The 15,399-nt window shown below is 38.5% G+C and overlaps 1 long non-coding RNA gene across 1 annotated transcript; it reads left to right on the plus strand.

The window, feature by feature from the left end:
* Positions 1-7,328: 7,328 nt before the first annotated feature.
* LOC107731804 (uncharacterized) lies at positions 7,329-15,085 on the plus strand. Its single transcript, XR_001638809.1, has 3 exons — positions 7,329-7,338; positions 9,353-9,356; positions 14,936-15,085. It is a non-coding gene; the product is annotated as an uncharacterized LOC107731804 (long non-coding RNA).
* Positions 15,086-15,399: the final 314 nt, after the last annotated feature.

The following is a 15,399-nucleotide window of genomic DNA, read 5'->3' on the forward strand; positions in this document are numbered from 1 at the left end:
ATTAAAGTGATTATTACGCTTTGAATATGGATATTTTTCTAACAAAAACGCATAGATTCACTACAGAAGGCCTTTGTTCACACCCCGGAGCCGTGTGAGACACTTTTTTTTATGGATGGGCGATTTTTATTTAACTTCTTTTGGACTGATGCATGCAACACCCGCTGAATGGCATTAAACAGCTTGAAAGATCAAAGACAATTTTTAATATAACTCCGACTAGACTCGTCTGAAAGAAGAACGTCATATACACCTAGGATGCATCAGGGGTGAGTAAAACAGCCTAATTTTCATTTTTGGGTGAACTAACCCTTTAAGGCCATGGACGTTTCTAATTATTTTTTTTTTGTTTTTGTAAATAATATTTGGTTACACTTTATTTAAGGTGTCCTTGTTACAGTTGAATTATACATTTAAGCACTGAGTAATATTAATTAACATGTGCTTACTATATGGTTAGGTTTATGATTAGGGTTTGGTTTCGGGTTACTTTCATGTAATTATGCATAATTTATTGTTATTATAATAGTAAGTACGTGTAACGTGTAACAAGGACTCCTTAAAATAAAGTGTTACCATATATTTTTTACTCAGAAGTAAATATGCATATAATATATATATATTGTGACACGCGTCCCAAAGCTTCATCAGCGTCGCCCTGGAAACAAGCGAGGAGCACCTGGCCATCATCATCACAGGCTGATCGGTCACAGCTGCGACTCATCAGGCGGTGGCCACATAAGCCACGCAAGCCCTGCCATCTAGGAGATTCCTCCATGAGACTGAGCACTAACTCGCCCTCTCATTTTCCCCACAGAAAGCAGCGTGTGACCGACCAGCCCCACAGGAGCACTGCACGGAAGATCAGGCCCTTTCTTTCGGAACATGCTTCACAACTCCTTGTTCAAGCTCTTGTTCTGTCCAGGCTGGACTATTGCAATGCTCTCTTGGCAGGTCTTCCAGCCAGTTCTATCAAACCTTTACAATTAATCCACAACGCGGCAGGAAGATACATTTTTAACTAGCCAAAAAGAATGCACGTCACACCTCTGTTTATCAGCACTGGCTACCAATAGCTGCTTGCATAAAATTCAAGGCATTAATGTTTGCCTACAAAACCACCACTGGCTCTGCACCCCTTTAACTAAATTCATTACTTCAGAGTTATGTGCCCTCTAGAAGCTTGCGTTCTGCAAGTGAAGGGCACTTTATTGTGCCATCCCAAAAAGGCACCAAACACCCCTTTATCTAATTTCACTACCTCAGACTTATGTGCCCTCTAGAAGCTTGTGTTCTGCAAGTGAACGGTGCATTAATGTGCCATCCCAAAGAGGCACAAAATCACTTTCATGGACATGTACATTAACTGTGTGTGTTTGTGCTAGAAAAAGCGTCCAAGAAAAACAAATAAGAAAACATTCTACAAGCATGCAACTCTCATTGCAAGAATTCACATACTGATTTGCGTATGTACAAAATTTGTCTGTGACTTCACACTTTTTGATGCAGGTGTGTGAATATGTTTTGCACCATATTCACTGCAGCAATAGTAGCAAAACATGTGAGCATACGAGTTTCTTAATTTGATTCATAGAATACGATTTGTGCACCTGCAGTGAAGGATCCGAGAAGGTGTAACTATTGTGTTGTGTTTGTGGGAGAGAAAAAAAAATCTACAAGTTTGCAACTTTTGTCTGTGACTTCAAGTTTACTGATACACATGTGTGGCTATTCTCTACAACCACAAATTCCACTGCCACAGACGCTCAGTTGTTTTGCACCGAAAATAAATGACCTGCCCAACTCAATTCGAGTTGTCCTTAGCCATCTCTTCCAGTCCTTAGCCATCTCTTCCATCTTTATTTGACCCTCTAACTCTAGCACGCTCTACTCTAATTCTATTTTATCTATTTGTTGACACTTGCACTCTCTATTCGTTTTCTAACTGCTTGTTTTCTTAAAAAGTGCCTCTAACACTAGCCTTCTCTTCTTTTTCTATTCTATCTACTTGTTTTCTTTTTGTTGTATATATATATATATATATATATATATATATACACACACACGTATAAAACCTTGCTAACCAAGACTTGTCATAGCACTTGCATATTATTGGTCTTTTGTTGGTTTTGATTGCTTCTATTGTCATCATTTGTAAGTCCCTTTGGATAAAAACGTCTGCTAAATGAATAAATGTAAATGTAATATAGTTATTTTAAATTGTTATTTTGTAAATAAATAAATCCAAACATACTAAAGTCTCATCTGTGTAATAAATTTCAAAGTTTTTGAAATTTCTAATTTGAACCCGATGTGAAAAATGTGTGAGAATTTCTTTGCCACTGAATGTGTAATGACTGCCTGGTCTTGTTGTTTATACGTAGGTATTAATACGTAATATTTACAAGCACAAAATGTACATTTTTGTATGTTTTCATTGACACTAAAACGTAAAATTTAGACGTATTTCAACGTTTAAAACGTACAAATCGCTACGTATTTTTAGCTAAAAAATGTAAAATATTTACGTACCTTTTATATCATTAAGATATTCGTATCAATGCATTTTTATCATTTTATCAATAAGCGATTTAGATTTTTAGACCCCTTAATACCCCCAAACCTAAACCTACCCATTTTTAGAGAATATGCATTTTTATCATTTTATCAATAAGCAATTTAGATTTTTAGACCCCTTAACCTACCTCCAAACCTTAACCTACTCATTTTATAGCGAATATAAAAGGATATAAAATGCAATTGACCGAAATATGCAGGAAAATAACCATTTTAGTAACAATATAGCATTAAAAATATTTTTATAGTTGCTAATCCCACTCCTACCTCTAAACCTAAACATAACTATTTCTGTACAGTATAAGAAAAACATGACAGACAGATAAATGCAATTACAATCATTTATTTATTGCAAAAATGTCAAAAGCAGTACCAAAAGTAATCCAAATGACGATGCGTTGCAGCCGCAGTCCTCTCTGGCAGAATACAGTAGTTTTGTGTGAGGTGCAGAGCAGAATTTAATTTGTTAATCGCTGAAAATATTATCCAGATTCTTTTCCCGATCCACTCCGAGAACTCATGAAGGCGCGCGCGCATCATTCAAACACACACCCCACCTATAGTTTGAAGCAGCAACATTTGAATTTGTAAAGAGCATGTCAGTCAGCGCAGGCTTTGCCGTTAACGGTCACTGGACTCGCTGCTCGGAATGGAGATGAAGATCGCCGAAAAAAGGCTTGGATTTGGGTCTGTTCCTCGCAGTCCCTTGGAAGATTTGCATTACAGCGCACAAATAAAATTGTTTCATTTCATAATAATTGCGTTTTTGGTGTATTTTATAGTTCTATTGTCAGTCACAGCATGTCGGAGAAAACGCCTTTTGTGGCCCATGGCAAACAAAGTAAACATACATGACAAGCAAAGGTTAAACGATTGCAGAAATGTTATTTATTTTAAGGTTTTAAAGTGAAGTCTTAACATTATGTAGGCCTAGTCTTGGAAACAAGCTGGCAGCAGAAATCACACAGAACAGAACGAAATTTTATCATTTCATATTAAGTAAACAACTTAAATAATGCAAACTAAAAACAATTATAATCAAATTAATGCTGCGATTTCAACATACACAAGGATTCATTTTTAGGTGTCGTCAATACGTCAGTTTTGTACATTTAAATGCTAAAAATACGTAATTTGTACATTTAGATGCTGAAAATATGTCAGTATTGTACGTTTTTGTGCCTGTAAAAACGTAAGTAAATGTGTTTTTTATAGAACCACATTTTACGTAAACTACTTACGAATTATCATAAAATCACGTTGGTAATGCACAACATTGCTGATTGTATGGATTCTGTTATTAGGATGACTGCATTTGTATTGGTCATGTGCTTCTCTTGCCTTTCCCTGTACCACGTCCCATCGTTTAGTCTTGTCCAGTCCTCGTTTTGGTAATTGTGCTGACTTGTGCTTTCCTTCCTATATATATTGTGCTTCCTCTTGTGTTGACAGATTATTTTGTGCCAAAGGCTGTAGTCTATCTACTCTACTCATTTGCTCTTGCAGAGTATAGCTTTACACCTAATTAAACTCACCTGAAAAATCTAACCTTAGTTTTCAGGATTGGTTGAAAATTACAGGTAGGTGTGTTTGATTTGATTAGGGGTGGAACTGAACTCTACAGGATGTTTGCCCTCTAGGACCGCAGTTGCCCATGTCTCCTCAAGCCCAGTGTTGGGGAAAGTTACTTTTAAAAGTAATGCATTACAATATTGTTACTCCCTAAAAAAGTAACACATTTTGTTACTTAGTTACTTTTTATGGAAAGTAATGTGTTATGTTACTTAGATGGCCAGTCGATAGAGAGTTTGGCAGCTGCCCTTCTACACATTTCAATGAGGTCCAGTTCCCCTGGCATGGGGGAGAGGGACTCACCCATAGCACTGCCAGGCCTGGAAGAAAGATTAGGAGGGAGGATAGCACCCTCTTCATCTTCCTCCAAATCCTCCTCTAAAAGACGAGCAATTGTCTCATCATCTTCCTCCTCCTCCTCTGTTTCCCGCCAAAGGGTCTGATTCAAAGAGGGGAGGAAGTTCAGGAGAAATCTCGTCCATCAACTCTCCCCAGCTGCACCGGGCCTGCGGAGCAACCTCGTTCATTTCCACGGGAAGTGCAGAAAGACTCGGGTCCCCTTTATTCGCAGCTGTGACTCGTACTCGATGCTCCAAAACCCTTAACGGGTACTGAGAGCAGTGCGGGCATCACTCAGGATTAGCGAACACAACCTGTGCGTGTTCTCCCAAACACGCTATGCACAGAGGGAGAGTCTTTAGACTAAATCATAGACCCGCAAGCACACGGGCGAGAGGGATCTTTCCCCTTCCCTGTGCCACTGGATGGGCTCGCAGTCGCCATAACAGAGATGCGAACACCGGGAGATTAACGAGATCACCACAACATGCCTCTCGATATCGGCTCTTACAGCAATTATTCCCTTAACGTGAAGGAATAATTGAGAGAAAGGAGCTGAAACTGCTCGATAAAGAAAATGAGAACCCGCCTTGACGCGCTGGTCCCCACCACAAAGAAATAGATATAGCAGAAAGAAAATATTCACTTTCACCGAGAATATTTTCCCCCCCAAAACAAAAAGCAGCCGTGTTCGGCGACGTACCTAAAATGCGGCTCGTCCGTGAACAGTTAAGCGGCCACTCTTACGAGGATCTGCTGAGGATAGCTTCCAATAAGGATATTCACGAGGAAGAGAACGAGAATGAAGTAGGGACCGCTAGCAGCGATATTTATGAGGGAGGCGGGACTCCCGCATCACAGTCGTGATTGGTCTGTCAACCGACAGACGTGGTGTAATTAGTGCTTCCAGGATTGGTCACGCCCGAGGCGATTCCCATAGTGAGATACCGAACGAATCTTTGAAAGAGAACATGATGTTGTCGGAACAAAACATCAACAGCAATGGAGGAGGAAAAACAAATACATCCTGCCCCATTTTCAGCGAGGGCAAGTGTTTGGAAAATATCAAATTGATTATTGATGTTATTATAGGAAGTGCTCCACTGACAAACATCTAATCTTTTAAAATGTGTGGTATGTTGCCACTCTGTAGTATACACAGAGTATGTGTGAACTATATAATTGTGAGAGAAAGCACTGAAATATATTTTTTCCTCCCATCTCACAAAAAAATTGATGAAAAATCGTGAATCGTGAAAAAAATCGTGAATCGATTTTTAATTGAATCATGACCCCAAGAATCGATATGAATCTAATTGTGAGGTACCGAAAGATTCCCACCCCTACTAAAAATTATTTAACGGATTTGAATATTAGAAATGTGTTAGTGTGTTATGTGCAAACCAGGTTAAAGAGATGGGTTTTTAATCTAGATTCTCTTTAATCTAGATTTAAACTGACAGAGTATGTCTGCCTCCCGAACAACGGTAGATTGCTCCAGAGTTTGGGTGCTAAATAGGAAAAGGATCTGCCGCCCGCAGTTGATTTTGATATTCTAGGTATTATCAAATTGCCAGTTTTGAGAACGCAGCGGACGTGAAGGACTATAATGCGATAAGAGGTTGCTCAAGTACTGAGAAGCTAAACCATTCAGGGCTTTATAAGTAATTAGCAAGATTTTAAAATGTATACAATGTTTAATAGGGAGCCAGTGCAGTGTTGACAGAACCGGGCTAATATGGTTATACTTCTTGGTTCTAGTAAGAACTCTAGCTGCTGCATTTTGGACCAGCTGGAGTTTTATTAAGCGCGAAGAGCAACCACCCAATAAAGCATTACAATAATCTAACCTTGAGGTCATGAACACATGAATTAACATTTCTGCATTTTACATTGAGAGCATAGGTCATAATTTAAGATATATTTTTGAGATGGAAAAATGTGGTTTTACAAATGCTAGAAACATGGCTTTCAAAGGAAAAGGACAAAGAATTGACAGAGCAGCTATCAAGTGTTAGACAGTGTACTAGGTTATTACATGCAGAGGTTTTTGGTCCGATAATTAACACCACTGTTTTTTCAGAATTTAGCAGTAAGAAATTACTAGTCATCCAGGTTTTTATATCAACTATGCATTCTGTTACTTTTGCAAATTGGTATGCTTTGTGGGGCCACGAAGAAATATAGAGCTGAGTATCATAACAGTGAAAGCTAACACCGTGTTTCCTGATGATATCTCCCAAGGGTAACATGTAAAGTGTGAAAAGCAACGGTCCTAGTATTGGGCCTTGAGGTACTCCATACTGCACTTGTGATCGGTATGATACCTCTTCATTCACATAAGTACGATTTGAACCATGCCAATGCACTTCCACTAATGCCAACATAATTTTCTAGTCTATTTAAAATAATGTTGTGGTCAGCACCGCTAAGATCCAGAGGCACTAATAGAGAGATACAACTACGATCAGATGATAAGACCAGGTCATTTGTAACTCCGATGAGAGCAGTCTCAGTACTATGATAAGGTCTAAATCATGACTGGAAATCCTCACATTTGTTCTAGCACATGCGACAAACTCAGCTCCTGGAGGGCCACTGTCCTGCATAGCTCCTATCCTAATTAAACACAACTGATCCAGCTAATCAAAGTCTTTAGGAGTGCTAGAAACTTCCAGGCAGGTGTTGTGAAGTTGGTTGGAACTAAACTGCAGGACTGTGGCCCTCCAGGAGCGGGGTTTGACACATGTCCTCTAGTCATTTGTTGTGTGTTGTCTCACCCTTTTGTGTTGTCTATTGTTTTAGCAGTCTGGCCAGTTTTGTCACAATCTGTCCTGTACTGTCATGTCTGTTGTTCCAGAACCCTGTACAGTCCTGTTCCCTTCCAGAGACTCTCTGTCCCTGCCTGTCTTTCTCTGCCCAGTTGGTGGTTCCACTTGCCAGGGCCACCTCTACTCACATCTGCCCTACCTGATATCTGATTATCCTGACCTTTGTCTGTCCCAAGTCCTTGGTACTCACTGACTGTATATATCCTGTATACATGTGAGCTTTTGTGTGTGTCACAGTTGGGACCACTGACACATGTTGCAGGTTTGGGGTTTGTTATTAGCAGGTAAAGAAACAGTAAAACCTCAAAACATCATTCCGGTATTAGATACAAATGGTAAACTCCATTATGATCCATCCTGTTGCATGCGACAATGCAACACCTGCGGTTCTCGAGGGAATACATCTGAAATGAACATATCAGTAATAACTCTTCAAATGGAAAGGCACAGGGTTAGTGGGGAAACACTATGTTCAAATCATGCTAAGGCTTTAACTGGGTGTTAAAGAGCATTAGCTGGTGGCTGAACCTGTGGTGATTCCCAAACTGCCACTATAAAACCCCCCAAAAACTATGGAAATAACTCTAACATTTTTAACAGCCTTCAGTGGAAAAAAATAATATAATCTCTGGCAAACGTGGGAAACAGGTGGGTTATCATTGCTAGATTCATCATTAGTTTGACGGTTTGATTCTGTATATTCCAGCACTTTCCAGGGTCATGGGAGACATAAAGTTATAGAAAAGATGGATTCTCTCTTGCTTTCACACCCACACTTCTTAAAAACCTAATCTATTTTATTTTTATATAGTAATAAAGCAGTTGGAGGTTTGCTATATAATGGCAATATACTGTACTACATTTCAAGCTAGGACTGGCTTTCATGTTATGGAGGTTTATCTACATATGGAATTTTAAGGTTAGAAGAATATGAATATGAGTGGATGGATGAAGTTTGTGGCTAAATGGTAACTTTTGTTTGATGAATAATCTTGGACATGCACATTTTCTGATCCCAAGGTCAGTTAAGGCTAGAGAATGAGTGACAACATTTCTTCCAAATAAATTTAATTTATGTATGTCACATGTAAATCTAGTTTTTAAAGCAAGAGCTGTCATTTCACTGCATCCATGAAGGAAATCAGCTGAAGATGTTAAGTGAAGTAATCAATGTCTTCTCAAGGCCTCTGCTGCTTTGATTCAGAGCTGAATTTGTTGTACTGTTGAGGCAGTTGTTAAGAACTACTGTTCCAGATGTTCATGGAGTCATTGCTGTCAATCTCCAAAAAGTCTGCTGATGGTTTGTGTGTTGGAGCAGGGTTGGAACTAAACTCTGCAGGGCTGCGGCCCTCCAGGAACTGAGTTTGACACTCCTGCTCTTTTGTGTTTGAAAATAACATACCACCTACACTAAACCCTACAGGCTGTTAAAATGTGGGAATTGTGGTCAGACTCAAATTCATGAGGCCAATCAAGCCATCAGAGGTGTTTTCTGACTTACGGTACATGGGCTGTCTTTGCTGCTGCAGACGGGATTGTGCCCACTGCTTAGTCATATCTAGGAAAAAGTTCACATTTGATTTTTGAAAATGTTCAAAATGATGCGCCAACATTCTCTAAACGTACTGTGGTAAACACAGAGTACTAATACATCACATTGAACTATATTTTTACATTTTCTGAATAAAAAAAAAAAAAGTGGTTCTTGCTTGTGTAAAAGGTCTAACTCCCCAACCCCAAAGGGTAATCCTGACTTTGAGCAATACTAATAGTGATGGTTAGTGCTGGATTATGGTGGACTGTCGAGTTGCAAGTTGTGTAATGTGTGATGGAATGTGTTGTTTTCATTAAGAATACCTTCATCTGTCAAGTTATGCTGTCTGTATCAGTACAGGTGTGTCCACTCCCTATGTACCCTAGAAGCATTAAACGGCTCTTGCTGGAGTTTGCACTCCTCTCTGCCTGTCACCCCAACGCTTGTTCAATCTGCACAACAGCTGCAGTCCTTTATTTTCATGAGAATATCCCTTTAGAAATGTGTTCCCGCTTCTTTGTATCAGAAATATAAAATACCCACCCACTTTTGTCATGTTCGATTCGTTCTCCTCCAAGTATGACATGATACACCTCATCTGGTTCTAGTTAGGGCGGGGTACCCTGCGGAGAAGAAATGCTATTGCACAATCGATAAAGCCGGCACATGATAAAACCATGTTAGTTGATTGGACGCAACAAACAGGCCCTGCTGCAACATACCTGCTCAATATGCTGTCACGTCAATTGCAATCTAATAATTGCAGGCCTCCCTCTTTTGCCCCCCTCTGCTGTTTCAGGTGTAAAACATATTGCACAAATGACCTCAATATTGAAGTACTTTCCATAGCCATTCAAATTAAGATCACTGAGAATGAAGAGGTCTGAAGGATCTAGCAAGCAGACCTGAAAATCAGAAAGAAAATCAACAAATGCGATCTCTAGTATTGTACATCAAGATTTGACCAATCAATAAAATGAAATCCAGAAAGATCACAAGATCTGGCAGAACATTTTCTAAGAGATACTAAGCTAGTGTATTTTGAGACTCTTTTTTTTTTCTCTCTTGCTGTTGTTCTTCCAGATCAGTTTAACTCAAACAGCTGATGTTACAATACACATGTAGAGTTTCTGAAATCACACAGAGCAGACGTCTTCTAAATTTAGATTGTAACCTCGTCACCTCTTGGATTTTCCATCAGCCATACTATTATTTATTGGAAGGGACTGGAGAATGCAAGTATTTGTTGCGGGATCATACTGGCATTGTGATTCCGGTATCCTTAATCCTGGCTTCTTAATTAACTTGACCAGCAAGACTTCCCTGGTCAACCAGAAAGACATTTTTAATCATGTACTGTTGCTCTTTTCCATTCAGCTACAATGGGGATGCAAAAGCACAGTAAAAGCATCGTAAAAGTGATCTTGTGCAAACTATTCTTCGTCTTCTGAAGGTATGTAATAGTGTTGTGTGAAGAAGAGAACCAAAATTTTAACATTGTAATTCACTGAGGGCTTTCCACACTGTGCTTATCCCCACATTATAATTGTTATAAAGGCCACTTTTAATCTGGGGAACGAAACAGTGCATTTTGTAGAAACAGTCGTTTCAGCATTTGAAGAGGAAAAAAGTCAAATGGTGACAGAAAACATGTAAACTGGAGTGAACGAAAAGTCCATTCAGGAAATATCAGATTATATAATATGAATATGCATAATGCTAGAGCATTTACAATAAAACAATGTATGATGCATTCACAACACTGCCTCTGTTCATTTAATGTTGGTTTTAATGAACAATAATAGCCATTATAAAAGTTTTTACAATAGGAAATAAAGATGAGCAAACAATACAAAACTACAAAGGCAGCGCTCAACGTTTAGATTAAATAAAAAAAATCATGAAAAAGTTATGAAACTTAACTTTGCCTCCCAGCAAAAACTAATAATAGTTTATGAGATCAAGAATTGCCTGTTAGATATACCCAAAACATCAGAGCCATATAAACTTTCAAATGCATTAACAGGACTTTCTTTGTGTCATTTCTGAAGCTTGAAAACTTTAGTCCCAGATTTGAGATTTTTGGGTGAACGGTTTCTTTAACTGCAGCTGGAATAATGTCATTGATTTACCTGCTTTCAACAGTTAGTACATCTTGGCTCATGAGAGAGATGGACTGTGAAACACAAGCGTATACACAAGGTTAGACACAGGGTCAAGACTGCCTACAATATGCACATCTGCATTCGAGATAACCCCATTACGCCTTTGAGCTAGACATTGATAAAGGCTGTTGCTTTTTTATTTTCGTTGTGCTTAATCTAACAGTTCCGTTTCAGGCTGGGTTATCAACTTTTACAACTTTGGCTAACCTTACCTTCTGCTGTGTTATTTACACTGCAGAGCTTTTACATGAAGAGTTCTCACTGAAACAGATGAAGATGTACGTCCAGCTGTGGTTATTAGCGGCTCGTTTATTATTCATGTAATCATTTATACTTGCCGACATTGAGGCATTATTTGAATAGCCGACATTTTCCACCCATCCCTTCTGATTATGTACAAAGGCTAATGAGAGACATCAGACTTCTTTTTCTGTCCTCCAAGTATGCGAGTTCCAATGCGAGATACGTTCTCCCAGCATCCTTTGATGCCAGCAGTGAGCAATCATTCTAATTGGCCATGGCAATAATACCGATGAAACTTTCAGAACTGGGGAAAAACACGGGATTGGAAAATTGAATCAATATCATTAATCACACAAAGGAATCTCATATTAATTATGTCTGCTTTCTATTAGGGCCCATGTACACATGGAAGTTAGCAAGGCCATTGCAAAAATTCACAACGTCCGGGGGAAAAACATTCCTCTGGGTCCAGCGACTAGACAGCTGTGCTTCCAAATTGGTGGGTCGTAACCCAAAGTTCGAAAATCCGTCAGCCAGCAGGGGAAAACTTGATAAATGTAAAAAATGTATTCCATTTTTTTAGGACAAAAAAAAAAACTTTGTAGTTAAAAGAAATATTTTTTTTTAAACAAGACTACAACGAGTGATTTATAAGAATTTGGCCAAATTTAAACTTAGGATTTACTTATTTATTTATTTTAAAGATTTGTTCTTCTCTTTGTTCTAGATATTTTATTTGTTATAAGCTCGTTGCGAATTTAACTTACAAGGAAAATTTGAATATTGCATAAACTATTTGCAAATAAAGCACCGCTTTCATTCCATGTGTTCAAGAGAACTAAAACTTCCTGGGAAACTGCACAAAATATTAATATTAAGAATAAAAGTTGCTGCAATCGGGGAAACCTGTGGCTCTTTTTTCCTAAATAATACATGACTTCCACCTCAAAGCATGCAGACGAAACGCAATAACAGACTGTGTCATGTTATCTTATGTTCAAAGGCGGATGATGTTTGCGAACGCAATTGTGTTCAGGGAGGTAACATACCAAATCATTTGGACAATGGACTTTGGCTCACGTATTTCAGAATGATTAAAACAACATTTGAGATGGTGTGTGCGGATGATGTTTGCGAACGCAATTGTGTTCAGGGAGGTAACATACCAAATCATTTGGACAATGGACTTTAGCTCACGTATTTCAGAATGATTAAAACAACATTTGAGATGGTGTGCGATGAGATTTGGTGCGCTGGTTAGACCAGTTATCCAATCACATGTTCTGTTAAAGTTACATGAGTTTTCTGTTGTGCATCAAGGAATTTAATAGCTAGATGCGTTTCCATCATAGTTTATGCGCATGTTTTCTTATCGGATGAAAAAAAAAATCTGCAAATATGTTTTTTTTAGGCACATTTTAAGATTTTGTGCACATATTGGCATTTCCATGCAGCGTTTTTCCAAAATTCCAAAATTTGCATAAAAATATATGGATGGAGCATAGCTATTGACCGGTCACACTTCTGCTGCTGTTTCTGTGTTTACAAAATTGTCAATTTTCCTGTCAGTGTCTTGTTAATCATTTTGCATATGTTTCAACTCATGCAGTCCATATTAATATCAGTACACTAATCAATAAACTTACTCAGTCTGCACTGGAAGTTAGTATTATATTGACTTGGTCTTGTTCTCAGTCCAGCAGAAGAGAGGTCTTTCTTATTTGCTTGAATATAACCTGACCAAAGCAATTCATTATAGCTTGACAATACCGCAAACAACTGCACCATTAGAGTAGTATTACACATAAAAGAAAAGCTGGAATGATGGAAATCTTATGGCATATTAGGTCATCTTTTGTGGGGAGGATGAGTCTTTAGGTGATGAGGTTTTGAACTGACTTTGTCACGGGCGTATTCTTTCAGACCGTGTGCTTCTCCTGTCCTCTGCTACAGACGTGACACAACATTGACTTTGGAAGTCAGACCACGCGGCGGTTTATCAGATCCTAAACAGGTGTGGTCGCCCTTCCTTTTCATAATCTTTGTGTAAAATGGTCGGGTTCTCGCGGTTGGGTTGGGTTGTCTTTGAGTTGTTGTTTCAGTAGTTTGTATGAGTTATAATGCCTTACATTTCGTCAGGTTTATGTCAAACGTTGACCTAAATGATCCAAGTGATACCTCATCATTAGGGATGCGCTATATAAAAACAGGCGTATGTCCTGAATACGGAAGCATCTGAGATAGCAACTCTCTCAAATCATCCTCATTGGATAAGCCGCCCAATTTCATCTCTAACGCAAGAAATCGCACAGAGCCAGAGCCATTGATTATGAAGAATAAATTGAACATAGCAGATTTTGGGTAAGGCGGTGGGAAATGAAACCAAAAAGCTCTGAACAAACAGTTTTATGCATGTGTGTTGGCTCAAGAACGGGTGACCTCGTCCAAAGTGACACGCTAGTCCTATGAGGCAGCAGCACATACTTGAATTTGTCTCTGAGCTGATGCCAGGCGCAAAGGTGGAGAAGTTGTCCAGCGTTCACAATATGCCAATCACTTTGTTTTTCTCCATTGACTTAACGCCGGCTGAAAAACTCGCTCAAGCGGAAAAGTCTTATGCAAATGCAGCACGAGACGCATGACGACTGAACCAGCCAAGCTGGGCAGCGTGCTTTGGCCACGGGCATTGAACGGGAGCATAAACCCACCTTTGAAGTTGTGTCACTTATGTTCTGTTTTCCTTGGCTTTTGTATGGAACGGAAAATACAATGTAACATCTTTCTCAACATGGCCTAAGAGAACGGGTTTGCTTTTTTTGAACGTGAAGGAGCTCTTTAAACATGAAATTGACATGCTAATACCACTTAATCCCAAACTCAACAAACATTCTGCTTTAAGACTGGACAAATTCCTCTCAACATGGGGTGGTTCTACTCTTCACCTTTCTTCTTTGCATTTATCTGAAGTCTGTGACATCATCATTATGCATGTTCATGGGTCTGATGTCATGTGAGCAAGCTCTAATCCCATACTTGTCATAGCAAGAGAGAAATCAGTACATAAACAATGATGGTATTTTTATAACGGTGTCCTGCATTGACAGAGCACGCAAAGCAGACGCTTAACAAATTAAATCTGACCTCACATGTCAGTGTGTTATAAAGATGTTCTCACATGGACACAAAACAATGGCAAGTGAAGAGTGACGCATTCCAACTCGTTCAGATGTTCAATGTTACAATCTCTCAGAGATAGCCAGTGTAAATACCCATAATGCATCTATAGGAAAACTGTGACAACATATAATGAATAAATTCCCATAAGCAAATATTCATGTTGGGGAAAGTTACTTTTAAAAGTAATGCATTACAATATTGCGTTACTCCCTAAAAAAAGTAACTAATTACGTTACTTGGTTACTTTTTATGGAAAATAATGTGTTATGTTACTTTTGCGTTACTTTTCAAATCTGGACTGGGCTTGCTTGTTTGTTTTTAACATAAAAAGTTATATTTTGGTCAATTTAAAAGCCCTTTCACACCAAAAAGTGAAATGAATAAGCCGTAGGCTGAAGAAAAAGTAAATTCATGTCTGTACATCAGAATGCAGGAGAAGACAGTTGAACACTCTTCAGCAATAAAATAATGAAGCACAAACGTTAGTTCATCTACAGTAATTTTTGCTTATTAGTATGATTGAATCTGATAATCGAATCTCAGCAGCAAAGACCTTGGTTAATAAAATGGTATTAAATTCATAAAGGATATTTGTGTTATTTACCATTCAATTGTTGCAGATTTGCGTCATATTCTGAGTTTGCATTTTACTGCTCTTTATTAATTTGGAGGAATACTGAATCTGTTTTTGTGCAAGTGAGATGAGTAAATGTATGTTCACAAAGGGCAAACAATCTCTGCACTTACTCCTGATTTCTCTCAACATTGGGACAGGAGAGCTGTCAGTCAATAAATGGGAAAACAAATGAACTGGCGTTACTTATTTGAAAAAGTAACTATTTTCTTATAAATTAAAAAGTAATGTGCTACTTTACTAGTTACTTGAAAAAAGTAATCTGATTACGTAACTCGCGTTACTTGTAATGTGTTACCCCCAACACTGTACATAATACATGTGTTA

The sequence above is a fragment of the Sinocyclocheilus rhinocerous genome, unplaced genomic scaffold (genome assembly GCF_001515625.1).
Source record: "Sinocyclocheilus rhinocerous isolate Xijiao unplaced genomic scaffold, SAMN03320098_v1.1 scaffold4536, whole genome shotgun sequence".
NCBI classification, from domain to species: domain Eukaryota; kingdom Metazoa; phylum Chordata; class Actinopteri; order Cypriniformes; family Cyprinidae; genus Sinocyclocheilus; species Sinocyclocheilus rhinocerous.